The 19,060-nt window shown below is 37.9% G+C and overlaps 1 protein-coding gene and 1 long non-coding RNA gene across 2 annotated transcripts in view; both read left to right on the top strand.

Moving 5' to 3' along the window:
• The window catches only part of LOC128602447 (acid-sensing ion channel 2-like), a 414,535-nt gene that overhangs the window by 279,888 nt on the left and 115,587 nt on the right, over nucleotides 1-19,060 (top strand). The gene's annotated exons all lie outside the window — the stretch shown is intronic.
• LOC128602455 (uncharacterized) lies at nucleotides 1,704-3,277 on the top strand. Its single transcript, XR_008384844.1, has 3 exons — nucleotides 1,704-1,791; nucleotides 1,998-2,167; nucleotides 2,498-3,277. It is a non-coding gene; the product is annotated as an uncharacterized LOC128602455 (long non-coding RNA).

Here is a 19,060-nt window from a genome sequence, read left to right as displayed (position 1 = left end):
AGGTGTTTACATGAGTCGCTTTTAGAATACTCCTTTCATGTTCCCGTTTTACATGTTATAGATCATAATTAGATTAACAGCCCGCGTCATTACGTCACCGCGCCACGCCGTCCGACGTCCCTCTAGAATTTCACGTATCGACATACAGTTGGTCTTCGTTATGGTACCGCATACAGTTTGGGGTGCTTTTATTTAATTTTTTTACGAACGCTTTAAGTGCAGTTAATTATTAGTCATGCTGTACGTGCTAATAGACAACTGCTTGAAGCCGTGAGCTGCGTCTCAAACCGCGTACATACCGTCTATATAGTAGCCGAGATACATGTATTTTTCCCCACTACAGGCCTATAGTAGGCAAGTATCCGGTTTGGGACGCAGCCGAATACTCTTGTTCGCCGTAAAATGTTCAGAACTGCCGTGTGTGATCGTGTCCTGTCGCAAAATGTGGTGAAAACTCTCACTCGACATTCATAATGTGATTAAGGTGTTTACATTTAATGCGATAATGTGACTAAAACAGGAGTACTCCACATGTCTTAATCCGATTAGAGCTTAATTCGATTATGACCTTAATTAGATTAAGATAAGTAAAAATTGCTGTTTACATGGTAGTTTCTTAATCAAAGTATGGTCTTAATGGGTTAAGAGTGGATTATTGTTGTCCATGTAAACGCAGCTAATGATGACATCAGTAACACAAACTAGGGCTAGATGATGCATAACTTGCTTACAGTTAATGCTAATTGACTGTTAGTGTTGTTGGGTAGCTTTTAAATCCTGTAGCTAAAGTTATTATGCTTAGAAAATGTTTCTCTCTCACTGTTTCAGAGAAAGCATATACACCACCTTAAACAATATGGAGAGCTGACATCAACGAAGAGAAAAAGGACTCCTGAGATGCCATCCATCAGCAAACAGACCACATTAGTGAACAACTGGACTGTCTCATTGACAAAGCTGTTGTGAAGTATGTGGTCGAAGGGCTCCAGCCTTGAACGAGAGATTTTGTGACGGAACTGCAACCTAATGCAAAAATAATGTCACGGTTGACCCTGCGCTCTATGATTGATGATGCCTCAACGGAATGAAGAAGGCAGTGACCGAGGCCATGAGAGCGGTTGACCATATCGCTACCACCACTGACTGCTGGTCTGTCAGAAGGAGGCGCTTCATAGGTGTTACTGTACATTGGATTGACCCCGACAGCCTCACCAGATACTCAGCAGCCCTAGCACACAATTGAAAGGTTCGCACACATTCGATGTGTTGGCAAACGCCCTGAATGATATCCTTTCCGAGTTTGAAATTCATTGTTAGATTCTGAGAACAGATAATGGTTCTAATTTCAGAAAAGCTTTCCAGGTTTTTGGAGAAGATGAGAAGAACAATGCAGTCAAAAGTGATGGTGATGCATCTCAACCGGGAGAGGATGAAGCGTGGGTGAAGAAGTGGAGTTTGTTGATGTGTCAGCACTTCTGAATGAAGATGATGGCTTTGAGTTTCGTCTCCCTTGTCACCTACTCAACCTAATAGCTATGGTTGAAGCTATGAAAGCAACATCCAATGAGGTATACAAGAAAGTGTACCATTCAACATTTGGAAAATGTAATGCACTTTGGAGCAAATGTGGAAGATCCACACTTGCAGCCAAAACTGTTGAAGATGTTTGCTCCATCCAAATGCAACCAGGTGGAACTCCTTGTTCATGGCAGTGGAAAGACTGCTGAGGATCATCAAAGATAAGGGTGAGGGGGCCATCACAGTCATCTGCACAGATGTAAAGTTTCCACTGTGAGTAAGAATAAAATTGTGCAAGTTTTATGTTATCACAATTTAAGAAAACGTCCTGAATGTCTTTAGAACTGTCCCTGTGATTCTCCACCCTTTCTTGGGCATTAACTGTATCCCAACTTCCATGTATCATTGGTCCATTTTAGTTTTTGTTCAGTAGATGAATGGTTTTATAGTGTTATAAAACCAATGTTGTTGTTTTACAGGTTTAATCCAGCTGAACTTGAATTCCTCACTGAATATGCTGCTGCTATGAGCCCAGTCGCCAAGGAAACCAACATCTCGCAAGCAGAAGCAAATGCCCAGAATTCCAACAATCAACCTACTGAGCATCAAGCTTGACCGAGCCTCCAGGCCTCTGGTGGATGCTTTACTGGTGGGAAAAAAGAATCGCTTTGGCCACATGTTTGAAAACCCTGAGCCGTGATTCTTCTACCAAAATTTAAAACAACTTGGACAAAGGATGACGCTACAATCAGAATTGGCAAAACAACATGGGGATTGTGGAAAAATAAGTGTACAGTTGTACATTTTGACACTCTATAAAAAATTATCGCTGCACACTATTTTTTTTTTAAACCTCAAATAAATAAATAAAAAACTAGTTTGTTTAAAAAAAAGAAAACAACAACCTTAGGTTGGGGTCATGACATATTAGAATGTTGTATTAATCCTATAATTTATATTATCATGCTCACTATTTCAGGAATGGATTACATCAAGCAGCACATGGATGGATCCTCCCTGCAGCCAGCTGATGCTAGGTCCAGTTCATCTGATGAAGATGACTTCTTTCTCATCCCGCAGCCATCTCAAGCACAAGACAGCTCCAAACAACCGGACGGATACTTGGCCTGTTCAGCAGATCACACGGACTTGTTGAAATCCTTCAAAACTGTGTGCAAGCTGTCTGTGAAGCTGAACACACCTTTACCTGCCTCTGCAGCCTGTAAAATGCTATTTAACATTGCATGACTAGTCTTCAGCCCAAGAAGAGCAAGACTGAATTCTCGCAATTTTGAAAACCAACTTCTGTTGAAGATGAACAGGAAATTTTTCAGTTTCAAGTACTGACTGGGTTTTACTGTAGGGAAGGATATGAGGAAGGACGGAGAGAGGGACAGATGAAAGAAGGAATGGGAGGGAAGGAAAAACAGGATTTTGTTCTTTAAATTCTTTACGATGTAAAGACATGTTTTCTGAATGGACATTTGATTTGTGTTGACATGTTAGAGCAAATGATCAGTCTCGCAGTTATGCAAGCATCCACATGGTGCAGATTCAGCAGCCAAAGATATTCAATTATAATCACTGTGTTTGCTTTCCATTTAAACAGAGAATTTTGGAACACAACTGTTTACAAGTCATTTAAATTGTAATTGTGACCAACATCTTTACATGGACAGTTTTGCCTGGAGTCCCCCCACATTCAAATTAAACAGTTCATTTTTTTCAAATTTGAAATGGCTTTATTTATTTATTTATTTATTTATTTATTTATTTACTTAAAACAAAAAACTTAAACATTTTGGACTTTTTTTTAATTCAAAGAAAACAAAATGGAAGAAACAGAGCTAATACTGAACAATCCTGCTGCTCAAACTGTGTATAAAATCAATTTTAAATAATATTTAGTTAATACTGAGTTAATACTGAACAATCCTGCTGCTCAAACTGTGTATAAAATCAATTTTAAATAATATTTAGTTAATACTGAGTTAATACCGTCAATCTTGCTGCTCAAACTGTATATAAAATCAATTTTAAATAATATTTATTTGCTCCTTGTGTGAGCCTCAGCCTGAGGACCTTGTTTTTTGTGCTATGTAGGCTCCATTTTTAAGTAAAAATAATATTTTTTAATGCTTTTTTTATTCACAGCATTTCACTTGTACTTTTACATTCATTACTTAAGTACGTTTAGTATAAAAAAAAAATACTATCCATACTTAAGTACAATAAAGTATCAGATATTTTAAAACGTTTCCTTGAGTAATATTCTGAATGGTGATTTTAACATCTACCAAAGTCATCTTCTGGTAAGATATCTGTACTTTTACTCAAGTGTGGCTTTCAGGTACTTCATCCACCACTGTATATCATATCATATCATATTTTTTAGGATATTAATTCCTCCTTTGTGATAAAACTCTCACATTCAAAGAAGAAGGTGAGGAAACCTGTAGCAGCCACTGGGTATAATTGCTACAATAGAGTTCTTTCTGTATACTAATCTTATTTTGTTTCTCGTTCTAATGGGCTTCAGAATGGAGACCAAGTGATACGAACCATTACATGTATATTTATGAAAGGATGTTCATAATGTATGTTCACCCACCAATTTTGGGACTCTTGGAAGCTCCTCATGTAGAATTAATGCCATATGAATAGAGCTTAATAGAGGTTGTTACTCTATTATCTCATTACTGCAACAACAGACTTACTAGATGAACATCATTGAAAGGTTTATTTACTCCACAATAAAACTAAGTAGAGAGGTTTATCATGCATTGCGCACATCACACGTGGAAAGGTCTTTTACCTCACCAGTGCTGGTGTGAAACACTTGGCACTCAAATGTGAGCTCTGTACATCCACAGGCATATGCATTTGCAGAATCTTGCTAAAATGACTACTTTTTGTGTGTGTGTTCTTTTCGGTTTTAAAAAGGTTTCAGTTGAACTGAACTGCCTGTCCAAAAGTGGTTAAGCACCTGAGTGAGTTTCGCAAGAGAATATTTTAATATTCTTTTTTTTTTTCCACAGACATGCCACTGCAGCAATGCTGATAAGGCTTGTACTGCATTAGGCTTTTTGTGTGCAGGCATGAGTGGGTGTGTGTGTGTGTGTGTGTGTGTGTGTGTGTGTGTGTGTGTGAACAAACAGGGAGTTAAGAGAGGGAGAGGCAATCTTTTTTTTTTGGCCTTTAACTAAATCCAGCAAATACCCCCCCCCCCCCCCCCGCACACACACACACACATACACACAGACAGACACATACAAACACAGTGAGCGTTAATGCAACTTGGAGTGTTCATATAGTTTGTACACTGATAATAATAATAAGAAGAAGAAGAAGAAGAAGAAGAAGAAGAATGCAACCCCAATTCCTTAAAAGTTGGGACAGTATGGAAAATGGAAAAACAAAACAAAACAAAACAAAAAGAGTCATTTGAAAATTCAGTTCACCCTGTACTATATTGAAAACACATTATTAACACATTATTTGATGTTTTACTTTGTAAATTTAATTTGTGTTTGAAAATATACACTCATTTCAAATCTGATGACTGCGACACACTCCACAAATTTGGGACAGTCGACTGTTTAGCACTGTGTAACATCACCTTTTCTTTTAATAACACTAATTAAGCATTTGGGCGCGGAGTGAAGACACCAGTTGGTTAAGTTTAGCGAGTGGAATTTCCCCCATTCATCCATTATGCATTTCTTCAGCTGCTCAACTGTACGGGGTCAGTTGAGCAGCTTCATAATTCGCCCCACGTTCTCAACCGGAGACAGGTCAGGACTGCAACACTCTCTGCTTACGCAACCATGCGCTTGTAATCCGGGCAGAATGTGGTTTGTCGTTGTCCTGCTCTGGATGGCAGCGTATGTTGCTCCAAAATGTGTTCATATCTTTCTGCATTAATGCTGAACTCATAGATGTGCATATGTTACCCATGCCATGGACACTGACACACCCCCATATCATGACAGACGCTGGCTTTTGGACCTGACGCTAATCACAGCTTGGATGGTCCTTTTCCTCTTTGGCCCGGAGAACACAACCGCTGTTTTGTCCAAAATCTATTTTAAATGTCGACTCGTCGAACTACAAAACACGATTCCACTGTGCTACTGTCCATCTCAGATGAGACTGAGCCCAGAGAAGTCAGCGGTGCTTCTGGACAGTGTTGATGTACGGCTACTGCTTTGCATAGTAAAGCCTTAACTTGTATCTGTGGATGCAGCGGCGAATGGTGTCGACTGACAAAGGTTTCCCAAAGTTTTCCTGAACCCATTACAGATTCATGACGGTTTTAAGACAGTGATGACTGAGGGATCGGAGATCACGCGCATTCAGAAGTGATTTTCATCCTTGCCCTTTACGCACTGAGATTTGACCAGATTGCTTGAATCTTTTAAATATATTGTGCACTGTAGAAGGTGAAATGCCCAAAATCCTACCGATCTGTCTTTGGGGAATGTTGTTCTCAAAGTGTTGGATTATTCTCTGATGCATCTGTTGGTAGTTTGGCGTGCCTCGACCCATCCTTGCTCTTGAAGGACTAGGCCTTTTTTGGAGGCTGCTTATATACTATGGTTAGACGATTGCCTCACCTGTTTCACATCACCTTCTCATTTCAACTTCACATAACTATTAGTCCTAAGTGACCCTGTCCCAACTTTTTTGGAATGTGTTGCATGCATCAATTCCAAAATAAACATTATTTAAATGCCTTTATATGTTTTTTTTTTGTTTTTTGTTTGTTTGTTTAAATACAAGTCAAAGTACATTTACAAATCCCTCCTCTTTGTTGTTATTTTAAGCATTGTCCTTACTGTCCCAACTTTTTGGGGTTGTAATAATAAAAACGCTAATCATTTTTGGATGGCACCCATATTATCTTTAGATGGATATATGTCTTGGAGTGTTTAAATGATTTGCCATCCTACATCTCTGACAGAATTTGCATTTTTTTTTTTTCCTGCTTCATTTGTTTATGTCCATGATCCCTCCAACATCTCTCAGGACCCACAGTTGATCACTGGATCAATACGGCACAGGAAACGTCCTGTCACATTCAAGTGCTTTAATTCCAGCAAGTTTCTTAACATGTGTAAATATTTGTATCAGCATAAAAAGATTCAACAACTAAACTGAAGCTTCACAGACATTCCACTAAATTTCACACTCTTCCACCAAGGCATTTACAAGTTCCTGATCATGTCTGGGGGGGGGGGGGAGACACGGTTACATGTAATTTTCCACTGCGAGGACGATCAGCTGTCCTTCCTGTCTCCCTGTAGCACCGTCTTAGGCGTCTTACATTACAGACATTGCAGTTTATTGCTCTGGACACATCTGCAGTCCTCATGCCTCCCTACAGCAGGTCTATGGCATGTTCACGCAGGTGAGCAGGAACCCTAGACATCTTTCTCCTGGTGTTTTTCAGAGTCAGTAGAAAGGTCTCTTTAGTGTCCTAACTTATTGTAACTGTGACCTTAATCTCCTGCCGCCTGTAAACTGTTCGTGTCTTAAGGACTGTTCCATAGGTTCATGTGCAATAATTGTTTACAGTTCATTGAAAAAGCATGAAAAACTTTGTTTAAGCCCTTTCTGATAAAGCTCTGTAAAGCTTATTGGATTTTTACAAAATTATCTTTAAAACACAGTCTCCTGAACAAGGCGTGTTTCTTTTTTTTGACATACAGTAACACAAAACATGTCTGTGGGTTCAGTTAATGTTATTATTGCTGCTGATATGAGCTCAAATTTCCAATAGATTTCATTCTTCTACAGTTAGATTTACTTAGTTTAGTTTTACTGTAGGACAGAAACCTAGGATGAGAGTAGCAGCCTAAGATCATGCATGATGCCTGCTGAAAATATTCTATGATGTAAATAAAGTCTAATACTAATCTCATAGAGTTTGATCTAAAAAGGATTTTGAAGAGAAAAAAACTTCTTAATGAATGCTGTTACTGATCAAATCCACAGAATAATGCAAGCTTTGTTGGAAAGGCCTTAAGGGTAAACTGATTTAATTAGCTTCTTGTCATTTAATGCTCAGCAGAAGTTGTTTTGTTGGGTTTGTTTGAGAGAGAAGCCTAGTGTTTTATCACCCAATTATTTTGTCTTGTTTTATTGCCCCTAGGCACATTGGGATTCATTTGATTCAAATTGGGATTCATTTGATTCACATTGGGATTCATTTGATTTACATTGGGATTCATTTGATTCACATTCGGATTCATTTGATTTACATTGGGATTCATTTGGTGTGCAGTGAGGAGAGGTTATAATTTGCTTCTTTACTGTTATCCTAATGTAGTTGTGTCTTCAGGACTGTTTGAGCAGCTGTGTTTTTATTAACTTTATATTCTACACTGTTTCACTTTCTTGAATAACACCGTTGTTATAGCTTATTTTCCCCAAATTTCGAATCGATTGCAGGTCACGCTGAGATGCATAATATAATATAATATAATATAATATAATATAATATAATAAAAATAATAGATAGACACACAAGACACAGAAGAATGTTCTGTAATATTATATAACGATAAATAAATAAATAAATAAATAAATAAATAAATAAAATGTCACCACATGATTTAAACAAATATACTATATGGACAACAGTTTATGGACACCTGACCATCACGGCCATACGTGGTTCTTCGACAAACTGTTGCCATAAAATTCGAAGCATACAATTATATAAACCAGTGGTCACCAACACTGTTCCTGGAGATGTACCTTCCCGTAGGTTCATCTCCAACCAAAATCTAACACACCTGTTTTAATTAATCAAGAGCTTCTTGAGGCAATGATTGGATGGTCAGGTGTTCACGATTATGGTTGGAGCTAACGTCTTCACGGAGGTAGATCTCCATTAACAGGGTTGCTGAGCACTGGTATAGAAAGTATGCTGTCGCATTAAGATCTCTCTTCATTGGAACTAAGAGGTTCGAACCTGCTCCAGCTTGACGATGTCCCTGTGCACAAAGCAAAGTGAGCTCCATTAAGATATGGTTTGCTACAATTGGATTGGAAGAACGCAAGTGTTCTGCACAGAGCCCTGACCTCAACGCCACTGAACACCTTTGGGATGAACTGAAACCCTGACTGCAGCCCAGACCTCCTCACCCAACATCAGACCTGACTTCACTAATGCTCTTGTGGCTAAATGAGCACAAATCCCCACACCCATACCACTTCATAATCCAGTGGAAAACTTTCCCAGAAGAGTGTTGGTTATTATAACAGCAAAAATGGGGACTAAATCTTAAATGGGATGTTCAAAAACCTCCCTCACTGCTGTACCAGCTCCACACAGACCACGCCCCTGATGACTGTTGCCAACTTTTTATTACTACTGTATGCATCTTGTTGTGTCTTAATTGCCAGTATATTTATATACCTCTGAGAATCGTGTGTGCTTCTATCACAAATTCTCCCTATCAGTGATGTGTAGTGCCCAAGCACCCCAATATGATTTTGCTCGTGTGCGCTTCATGTGCTGTTGTTGATATTTTGCCATGTAACTTTCAGTTTCTTATTTATCTTCTCATTGTTTTATTACCTTAATGTGTTCACCTGTTCTGTGTTTCACTGGGATTAGTCGGTATAAGTCTACCTTCCTGTTCCTGTTCCTCATTGTGAAATCTTTGTCAAGCGTTTACATGCATGACTGAGTCTTTGGTTTTCCGACTAGTGCCATTTTGATTGTTTTAATTTGGATTCTTCCTTTTTGATATTGCCTGCATGACCCCTGTTTGAAATTGTGTTCAGTGATATGAGCTCTGCTGTTTGTTTGGATGATGATGATGATGATGATGATGATGATGATGATGATTTTGATGGTTTTCCATATATTTTGCCTGAGTAAGCCTGTGGTCATGATTCTCAGCTAAGCCTAAATAAAGAGCCTTTGCAAGCAAGTCATTTCTTTATTCTTACCTCATGGATGCATGTCTGCATGAGAAACTCCTCATCAATATTACACGCATTAGGTAGTAATTACACTGGCAAGCTCCAAGGCACAGTCCATGAAATTAGTTCAGGAAAAGATCAACAGATTGAGTGGAATGGAAAAAAAAAAGGAATACAAAGGAAGAGAGATACAGATAGATGTGTTTAGATCAAAATGATATTGATCACACCAAAGACATGTTGAAGCGTCTTGTGGCGTCTTGTATCGACGTGTGTGTGTGTGTGTACACACTACCAGTCAAAAAGTTGGAGAAACTCGACTGAAATGTTTCTCATGATCTTAAAAACCTTTTGATCTGAAGGTGTGTGATTAAATGTGTGAAATCGGTGTCGTAGACTAAAATCTAATCGTGCCGACGTATTCATTTCTTTCATTAGAAAAATAACATTTTATTTACAAATTTTTTTTTTTTTAAACGGGCGACCAGGAGCGAAATATTCCGAAAAGCAGCCGATAAGAGTCCAGCGTCGGTGTGAACTCCTTTAATACTGTTTAAAAATCATCTCAGGGGAATTCCTCAAGAAATCGCTCGAGAAAACGCCAAGAACACATTTCTGGAAATTCTAGGCGAAAAGGACGTCTACTTTGAAGATGTTAAAATACTCAATTATTTTGATGTATTTTGGATTTTTTTTTTTTTTATCATAACATAATTCCCATTTGTGTTATTCCAGTGTTTTGATGACTTTATTATTATTCTAAAATGTGTGGGGGGGAATAAAAAATAAAGAATGAGTGTGTGTAAACTTTTGACTGCTAGTGTATATGCCGCTGTGCTCACATTTGCTCATATCATTTCATTGTTTGAATCCTCAGGTAATCCTCTGGCGTTTTAATTTTTGTTTGTTTTTTGTTGTTGTTGTTTTTTTTTTAATAAATGTTGCAGCATTTCAGACTCCTGCTTTCTATCTGTGGCCTCCTAACTTTATCAGTGTGGTGCATGGTTCAATGCTTTTTAAATAGTAAATAATTTTTGCATTGTGTGTCTATACATTTTATAAAGCTTCTAATTTCTCCCTGTTCTAGTCTCTGCTAAATTCCAGGCTGTTTAATGTCGCTGCCGTCTTAAGTAAAGACGGCAGCGTGCCTTTTTGCTGCCTGTTTGCTGTATTATTAATGTGGTGGGATTGAATCAGTCTGATAAAACTGATGGAAAAATAAACCACTGTAAACATGAGTAGTTTAGCCTGAATACAGTTCACTGAGGGGACTTGAGAAGTGTTTTTTCGCGTAAACTTTTTCGCATCTGTACAATTAAATAAACGTTAAAAGTTTTCCATCTGTGCTATATATATATATATTTTTTAAAAATGTTCCAGCCATCTATGGCTCTTCATATAGTCCAACCAGAGTCCAAGTATGTGAGTGTGTGTGTGAGTGTTCTGTGTTTTTTAATGGTGTGAAAGGTTATCATATTTCTTTCTCTATACTGACTAAAGGAGTTAACCTCCAGGTTTAACCTGCTGTGTAGCTGTCTAGCTCTGTGCTCTTGTGTAGCCTTGAGTAATCCTGTATTGTATACAAATATCGATTTTAGAGGACAACACATAGACGTACAGTATAGGCCTATTGATCTACTGCAAATTGCTCATCTTTCTCTCTTTATCGCTTTCTTTTCTGGACAAGAAATGATTCCATGTCCATGGTTTATAAATTGAATGACTGCGGTGGCCTCCATGGTTGGAAAAAGTGTAAACAGCAGGGCTGTAACCAGTATAGACATTGAGAGGGACACGTCCCCCCCCCCCAGTAAACAGATCTGGCCAAATTGACCCCGCTTGTATTTGATATTTTTGATGCTTCTCTGCCGCACACCATTACATATGTTGTTTGGATGACAAGAAAGTAGAAAAAAGAATTTAGGCTGGTCGTCCTCGGCGGTCTAGCAGCGCTCATCAATGTCAAAATGTTTGAAATGGCCAATCAAATCAAAGAGGGCAGAAGCCGTGCGACGGTTAAAATTGTACAACTGTTTTACGACAGAAATGTTGACCGACCAACATTAATAAGCAGGGATGCAAACATTTACGTGATTCATGTAATGTAACGTGTTATTGTCAAAGTGACGAGACAAGAAACATTAACGGAGCCGTTTTCAGTATATTAGGCAGAAGATGGACAATAAATGTGTGCATCTTGTGAATGAATGTAATGAACGTGATTACCTGGCTTCACTGGTAGCCTTTCAGTAAATTCACTTACCTAAGAAAATGATTAATAAAATTACACGTGGGTGAGTTATCATCTGCAGACTTAAACTAGAAAGTGGGAAAATGTGTGAATTTGACTCGTGTTTTTTTTAGGTTGTGGTTAAGACATTAGACATAAGTCATTTATTAAAAGAAAAATATATTATTTGCAAATCTAGTTCTTTAACTATTTTTACAATTCCTTTAATTCTCTTATCTGGACAATAAAAAATTTCTGCAAACATTGTGTTTTGATGCTAGTCTGTATGTCCTTGTCAGATCTGTGCTCAAAAAGTTTAAAGGGAAATCCCCCCCTCCCCCCCCCCCCAATTTTTATTTTTTTTTTAAAATTCTGTTATCATTTACTTCCCCTTATGTCATTCCAAACCCAAATACTACAACTTTTCATAACATAAAATAAGCCCCCCCCCCAACTCTTTTCCATTCTATTACAGCTCTCTTCCATAAAACGGCAGAAGATAGTGATCACGAGCTTTAAAGGTGCACTATAAAGGCGCCATAAAAACTATACTCCAAGTGGCCATATGAGAGCTTTGTGTCGTATGGCCTGCCTTTCTGCATAGCCGTGTAAACATTCTTCAAAATTCTCTTCTTGAGTTACACTGAAAACCGCATGCAGGTTTGGAACAACTTAGGGGTGAGTAAATAATTTTGTTTTACAGAAACATTATAACAATAATGAAGAGGCAATCAAATTATATATAATTTTTTTCTTTGGGACAGCAGAAATGTTAGCAGTGTATACACAGTGGAAGTTTTCTAACTCATATTTGGTCTTTACTGTTTGGAACATATTATTCTCTATATCTGGGCATAATAAGATGAAAGGCCTGCCTGGGGGTAGAGAGTGAGTAAATCTGAAATATAATATACCATCTAATCTAACTTGTTTTTGTATTGTAACACACACTGGCCTTACTACTGTAGTTCCCTAAATATAAAGGTCTTGTATTGTATATATATGTGTATATATATATATATATATATATATATATATATATATATATATATATATATATATATATATATATATATTTGGGCCTTTATTACATAGAGAATGACCTTGGTAAACAGTGTTATAAAATCACCAGATGCTGTCCATGGGGAGTTCAATCTAATTCGCATAGTGTTGTCCATGGTCCTGAAATTGGATTGACACATGAACAATGATTTGTTGCAGAATGATGATGTGAAATTTATATCCTTATGGAATAGAGAATGTGAGTGTTACTGTTAATATACATTTGTACGTTTTGACAAGGTGTGTGTATTCTTATGCATGGAATACGTTTGTTGATCATGCTGCTGTTGTCTTTTTAAAACATGGGATTGGTTTTTCACCAATTTGAACAAATATAATTTCCTGCTCACGGGGGGGGGGGGGGGGGGAGTTTATTTGTCTGTGATTCAGTCATACGGAACCTTGTTTTAATCTAAAACCCATACTGCGAAAAGTGAAAATTTTAACAAATGTTGGCATTTTTGTCACTAGAATTCCAAAACACACACATAAGCCTAATTGATTCGGATTGCCTGGGTGAACAAGGGTTATTAATTTTCTCTTTGGATAAATGAAAGCGTAAAAGTAAGGAGCGGAAATGAGAATGTGAGCATTATTGGTTCTTGTGCTTTCCTGTTGTGCTCAATCACTCTGTCTCGCTGTCTTTCCCTCATTTCTTTCCATTTAATTTTCTGTGTTTTATCCTGCTTTTTCCCGTCTTTTTCCCGCTTTCGCCTTTGTCTGCTTTTGTCCTCCATCAGCATGAGTAATATCTGTTCTGCCTGCTTTGTCTGCTGTGCTCATTGCAGTTTGACTACCCTCTATAGTGATGTTTAGAGACACCAGCAATCACTCCGTAGCTTTTACTTCAGGATACTTCGGCGCACTGGCAGACATGGACTGAATTATGGGGGATGACTGCAGGCTGAATAAACAATAAAAAGTTTTATTACAAAGCCAAGGCAAACTATCTAACAGCATGGCAGACAAAAGAGTGAGCAGAGTCCACAATCCATGCAAAATGAGACCATGAACGGGGGGGGGGGGGGGGTGGTAAAAAAAACAAAACTATTGGACGAACCAAGAAAAGTAGAGCACAATAATATCAGAGAATCGAGACACAAACAAAGCAAAAACAAAAACTTAATAATGCAAGTATAGCACTCAAACAAGACATAGTAAGGAAACTAGATAAGTGTTTGGATTATATGTATACTCAATATTGAAATGTAATGTAATTTGGCAACAAGAGGAGAATCAGGAGGCAGGGGAAATTGAGCATATGACATTGGAGGAAGTTGGCAGTGGAGGTGTGGTTCCTGTTGGGGGATTCTGGGAGTTGGTTGTGACACATTCAGTTTAAATTCAGACCAAAATCCATTTGTAAGCCATTGCCTTTTAGTCACTCTATTGACTTTATTAACTGCAAGATTTCTATTATTTGTCAGAACAAATATATGTGGCAGATTGAGGCACACAATCTCAGCCTCCCTCACCCTCACCACTGGAGCCCTCCAGGGTTGTGTCCAGCCCCTGCTGTACTCATTGTACACTTAGTACTGTGTGGCCACTCCTAACTCTATCACCATTGTCTACTGTTGTGGTGGGCCTGATTTCTGATAATGATGAGAAGGCCTATATCTATATAACAGAACATAAAGTGCCGTAATAGAAGTGGCAAAGAGTGAAATATAGAGCTTTTGCATTTCATATGATGTGCATAGTCAATGGTAACGTGTGCAATAGTCTACATGGAATTATCAGTAGGAAGGGGAATGTGTGGGATATCAAGCTCTCCCTCTGCTAGAGTCAATTAATTATCCACTTCACCTAATTTTCAACAACTCATTAAACAACGTTTGCTTGTAATGTGATCAGACATAATTAGTTCATATATGCAGTGAACCATGAGCATCAGTTACGTGTTGGAATCAAACTATTATGTAATCGAACAAACTGTATATATTAGGGATTCACTAATACCATTTTTTAGACCAAGTACATGTTCACACCATGTTCACACCATTACCTGATACCAATTCCAGTACCAGACGTGTCTCTATGAGCTTCTGGCAGAAGAATGAACAACAGCACACTTTGATACTAATCTCTTGGCAACTGTTATTCACTTTGTTAATAATTATATAACATATAATAATCATAATGATTAACAGAATAAGCCTATTTGAGAGCTACCAAATCCGCACTGAAATCCACGCCCATTCTCAGTTCAATTAAATTCAGTTCGGTTTTATTGGCTACATTAGCTATCATGGATAGAGTAGGTTCGCATTGTTTCACCTTGGGGAAAAATGCTTCTGTACAGCTGTATGTAAAGTCTTTGTGTGTATTACACTATCAGTAAAATATTGACATTTAGTGGCAAAGGAGAAAATATATTTGCTATAACTCCTGACAACCAGCTGGTTATTGCTACCAGTAAAAATGGCTGTAAAATCTATTCATATGTTTTCACTATGAAAACTTCACTATGCAACACTTTTGAAAAGATTGAGAGGAGCTGATTTGATTGGATATTGCAACAGCACACCTAACGACACATCTTGAGAAGGTATTCACTCAAACCCAGCCCCTTTTGTTTTTCTTTTTCTTTTTTTCTTTTCGTTTGTGCCTCTCTGCACCAATGCTCATGAAAATAGCAGAAATTCCAAGCACAGATCTTATACCTTGTTTTTGTGCATGCTGTGATCACCAAGAGTATTATGGTTGAAATGTGATTAGGTTGGAAAGTAAGATGGGTTATTAGTAAGGTTAGTAAGGTGTAAGATGGGGTAATTGTAAGGTTAGTAAGGCTAGTAAGGTGTAAGATGGGGTATTAGTAAGGTTAGTAAGGTGTAAGATGGGGTATTAGTAAGGTTAGTAAGGTGTATGATGGGGTATTAGTAAGGTTAGAGTAAGGTGTAAGATGGGGTATTAGTAAGGTTAGTAAGGTTAGTAAGGTGTAAGATGGGGTATTAGGGAGCTAAGTCAATCTACAAGCTCTTGTGGTCTAAGACAGGAAAAAGCTTGACATTTTGTCAGTGGGACCGAAGCTCTTCCCTTAGGTGAAAATTTGACTGTGATGTGACAGGTTGTAAGTTCATGCCCCTTTCAGTCACTTTAGTTTCACTGAGTATTGTCTTTTTTTTTATATTCCTCAAAGAAGCTTTGAAGTGACTCCTGTGCGAGTGGGCGAGTGAGTACTTGTCTGAGAAAGCGCTGAAGAGACAAAGAACGACATGAGACTGTTAGACATGTTCAGAAAGTTCTCATCAAGTTCAGAAAGTAATCATCAACTATGTTTTAGTTGATTCATATTCACATCACACAAGCAGCTTTTTACGAAAAAAGAAAAAAAAAAAGGGAATTGTGCATAACATTGTAAGGGTCGCTTTCTCTTTAGGCAAATGAAAAGTGCAATTCCTTCACTTGACTTGGAAGAAACAGAAGCAAATCAGCTTTCCTGAAATCACACGAGCTGCCACTGACATGAGATTTACACCCACACTGTGACATGAAACCTTATTAAAATGCCCGAGGCGTTAAAGATCCATATAGTTCCCGGATAACTTGAGAAGAAAATTAAACAGTGAATTCCACTGGCTTTGAACTTCGATGTCTGGTAATTATTAAGACTTTAAAACTGTACATGCATGGGCTAGTTATTGGTCTTGTCAGTAACAAGACAAATGGCAAGGGTGCAGAGCGAGTGTGTTCTGGTTTCTCCGATCAGAAGAAGAACATCAGAAGTGTGCATCGGAGAACAGTAGGGAGTACTGACAGCACAGAGAGTCAGTATCTGGCAGTCACACGACGTCATCTCCACCTTCTTACTCGTTGTCTCCATTTTGTCCATTGGTGTACACCAAAGTACAACGCATAAAATGTTAGCGTAGTTGTTATTCAATCATTTTCTGCTAGTGCTGCTAATGTTTTCTGTTTATTTTCTCTTTCATGCTCCGTTGTGCATGAAATTACTTCTCTCCAGGTGAGTACACACATTCTTATTAATTTACTAGTATAACGTTTAAAAATCATTTGCATGGTTCTACTGCGATCACGTTCCCTGCTCCTTATTAGTGCTGTAAATGGGAATATTTACAACACACGGACATGCACCACACACACACACACACACACACAAATACAATGTTGGGCAGCTTTAATGAATCCCAGCACCACATCCCATGAATCCCACTCTGATTCAGATTCAAGAGCCATAACGATAACCATAATGTCAGTCCATTGCGCAATGTTGTTTGTATATGTGTGTGTGTGTGGGGGGGGGGGGATGTGTATGGGTGTGAGCATGCTTGTGCACATGTGTTTGAGTGAAAGAGAGACTTTGATCTGACCTCATTAGGGACAAAATGTCAAAAAGGGAGCATACTGCTAAATATTGTGGCTTTGATATGCCTTGCACTTAACCCATGATGACCAGTGATTAAAAACTGGTGTGTGTGTTCATTCGCCCAAAATGACATTCATTTTGGATCATGTGAATGGAAGAAGCACTTAAAACCTCGAGCATCTGAAACGGGTGAGTATAATCACACAAACTATTCATCCTTGCTCAGAGGGAGCACCTGCAATTAACATATGATATATTGTCCTCACTTTGTCCAGATGAACAGACTGCTTATAAAAAAAAAAATAATAATAACCTTTCCCCTTAGTGGATATTCACAGTAATGCATTTGCATCGTTCATGTGTGCCAGGAAAATAATTATTTAAATGTATTAATGATCTTAAAACTGTTCATATATACATTTAATATATGGACTTGTAAAATTTGCCTATCAAACCCCACATGCTGCTGCGCTTCTCTTTTATCTCCACACCCATGCGGGTTCTCTCTGTTCACGGACACAGTCACTCGGTCAGTGATCTCCATTTAACTGACGAGAGATAAGCCCCCAAAACCCATACCATTAACCTCATTTAATGGTATTGCAGATTGTACTTTTTGCCATCAGACCTGTGTGGAATTTCGAATTCCCTGCTATATTCTCTCCTCTACTGCTCTCTTGCTTCAGATATCAGGAGTGGTGCCATGTATGGTAATGTATTTTCATAATCCTAGCAAAACATTTGTACAGATAGTAGATCTTAGTTAAACAAATGGTTGGCGGTTCTTCTATTTTCCTGTTCAATAATAATTAAAAAAAAAAAAAAAGCCTTTGTATTAAACCTGGTGGCATGTTACTTTCAAAAGCACACAGTATTCCAGAACTTCTTCAAATCTTAATTGTTAATTAAAATAGCAAATGGTACAAATGGGCATGATTTATAAGACTGATGAGACTGATGAATAAAAATGATGTACAGTGCAGTAACTATATATATAAAAGCTGGAAATATATATACATATAGATATATATAACATATATACATATGTATATATAAGGGACATACACCTTCCTGTGTGAGGAAGCACAACTCTCCATTACATGTGCCATTAAGAGCCCCAGAAAGATGGCTCTAATAACAGACTGATGAAGCTGACTCAGCTTTTTTTTTTTTTTTAACTCGTGAGTACACAAGTTGAGTCTTTCTGACCTCAGAGCCTACTTCTCTGTCTGAGCGCAAGCATTATTTAAGTGTTGCATCTTCTGGTGTGTTCAGACGAAGAAGATAAGTCTGAAAAGTCTGACACAACCCTTAAAAGATCCATCTCATAAAATGGTATATAACCTTTTTACAGGAAGCGAGAGAGAGAGAGAGAGAGAGAGAGAGAGTTTGCATCTTTGAAAGAGTTTTAAATAGTGCTTAAAAAAAAACCCAGAACCAATAAGAAGATGAAGGAGAAAAAAAAAGTTTTAATTATTTCAATTAAAGGAATTAAAAGATGGATAAAGAGGAAGTAAGTGAAAACAATTAATCACATGATGAAAAGAGAAAAAAAAAATTCTTCTGTGCAGTCTTTCAACAAAGGCACTAATTAGCTTTGTGAAGGATGTAGTGAACAATGAAAGGTTAAGAAGCGTACAATGAAACACATACACGCAGACACCTCTGTCCCTATCTCCTGCCTAATTAAGAGATGAACATGGCAGTAAGGGAAGAAAAACAACACTCCAGAACTGCTTCTTAGAAAATGGTCCCAATAATTCAATTTACTTCAGGAGTGTAGCTAGCCATATGATGGATCTACATGCCTATATGTCATGGGTGACATAGAAAGGGTTGAGTAAATAATGATCGAGTTACCTAGCTAAATGTTGTGCAAAGCATACAAAGCAAACCATAATGTTCAGGGTGTCCCAAAAGTCTCCATACATAGGGAACTATGTTTTCCAGCAGCATGTCAGTTGTGCCTTCGTTAGTGGATG

Source organism: Ictalurus furcatus, chromosome 2 (assembly GCF_023375685.1).
Source record: "Ictalurus furcatus strain D&B chromosome 2, Billie_1.0, whole genome shotgun sequence".
Classification (NCBI taxonomy): Eukaryota; Metazoa; Chordata; class Actinopteri; order Siluriformes; family Ictaluridae; genus Ictalurus; species Ictalurus furcatus.
This window is presented reverse-complemented; position numbering and strand designations above follow the sequence as displayed.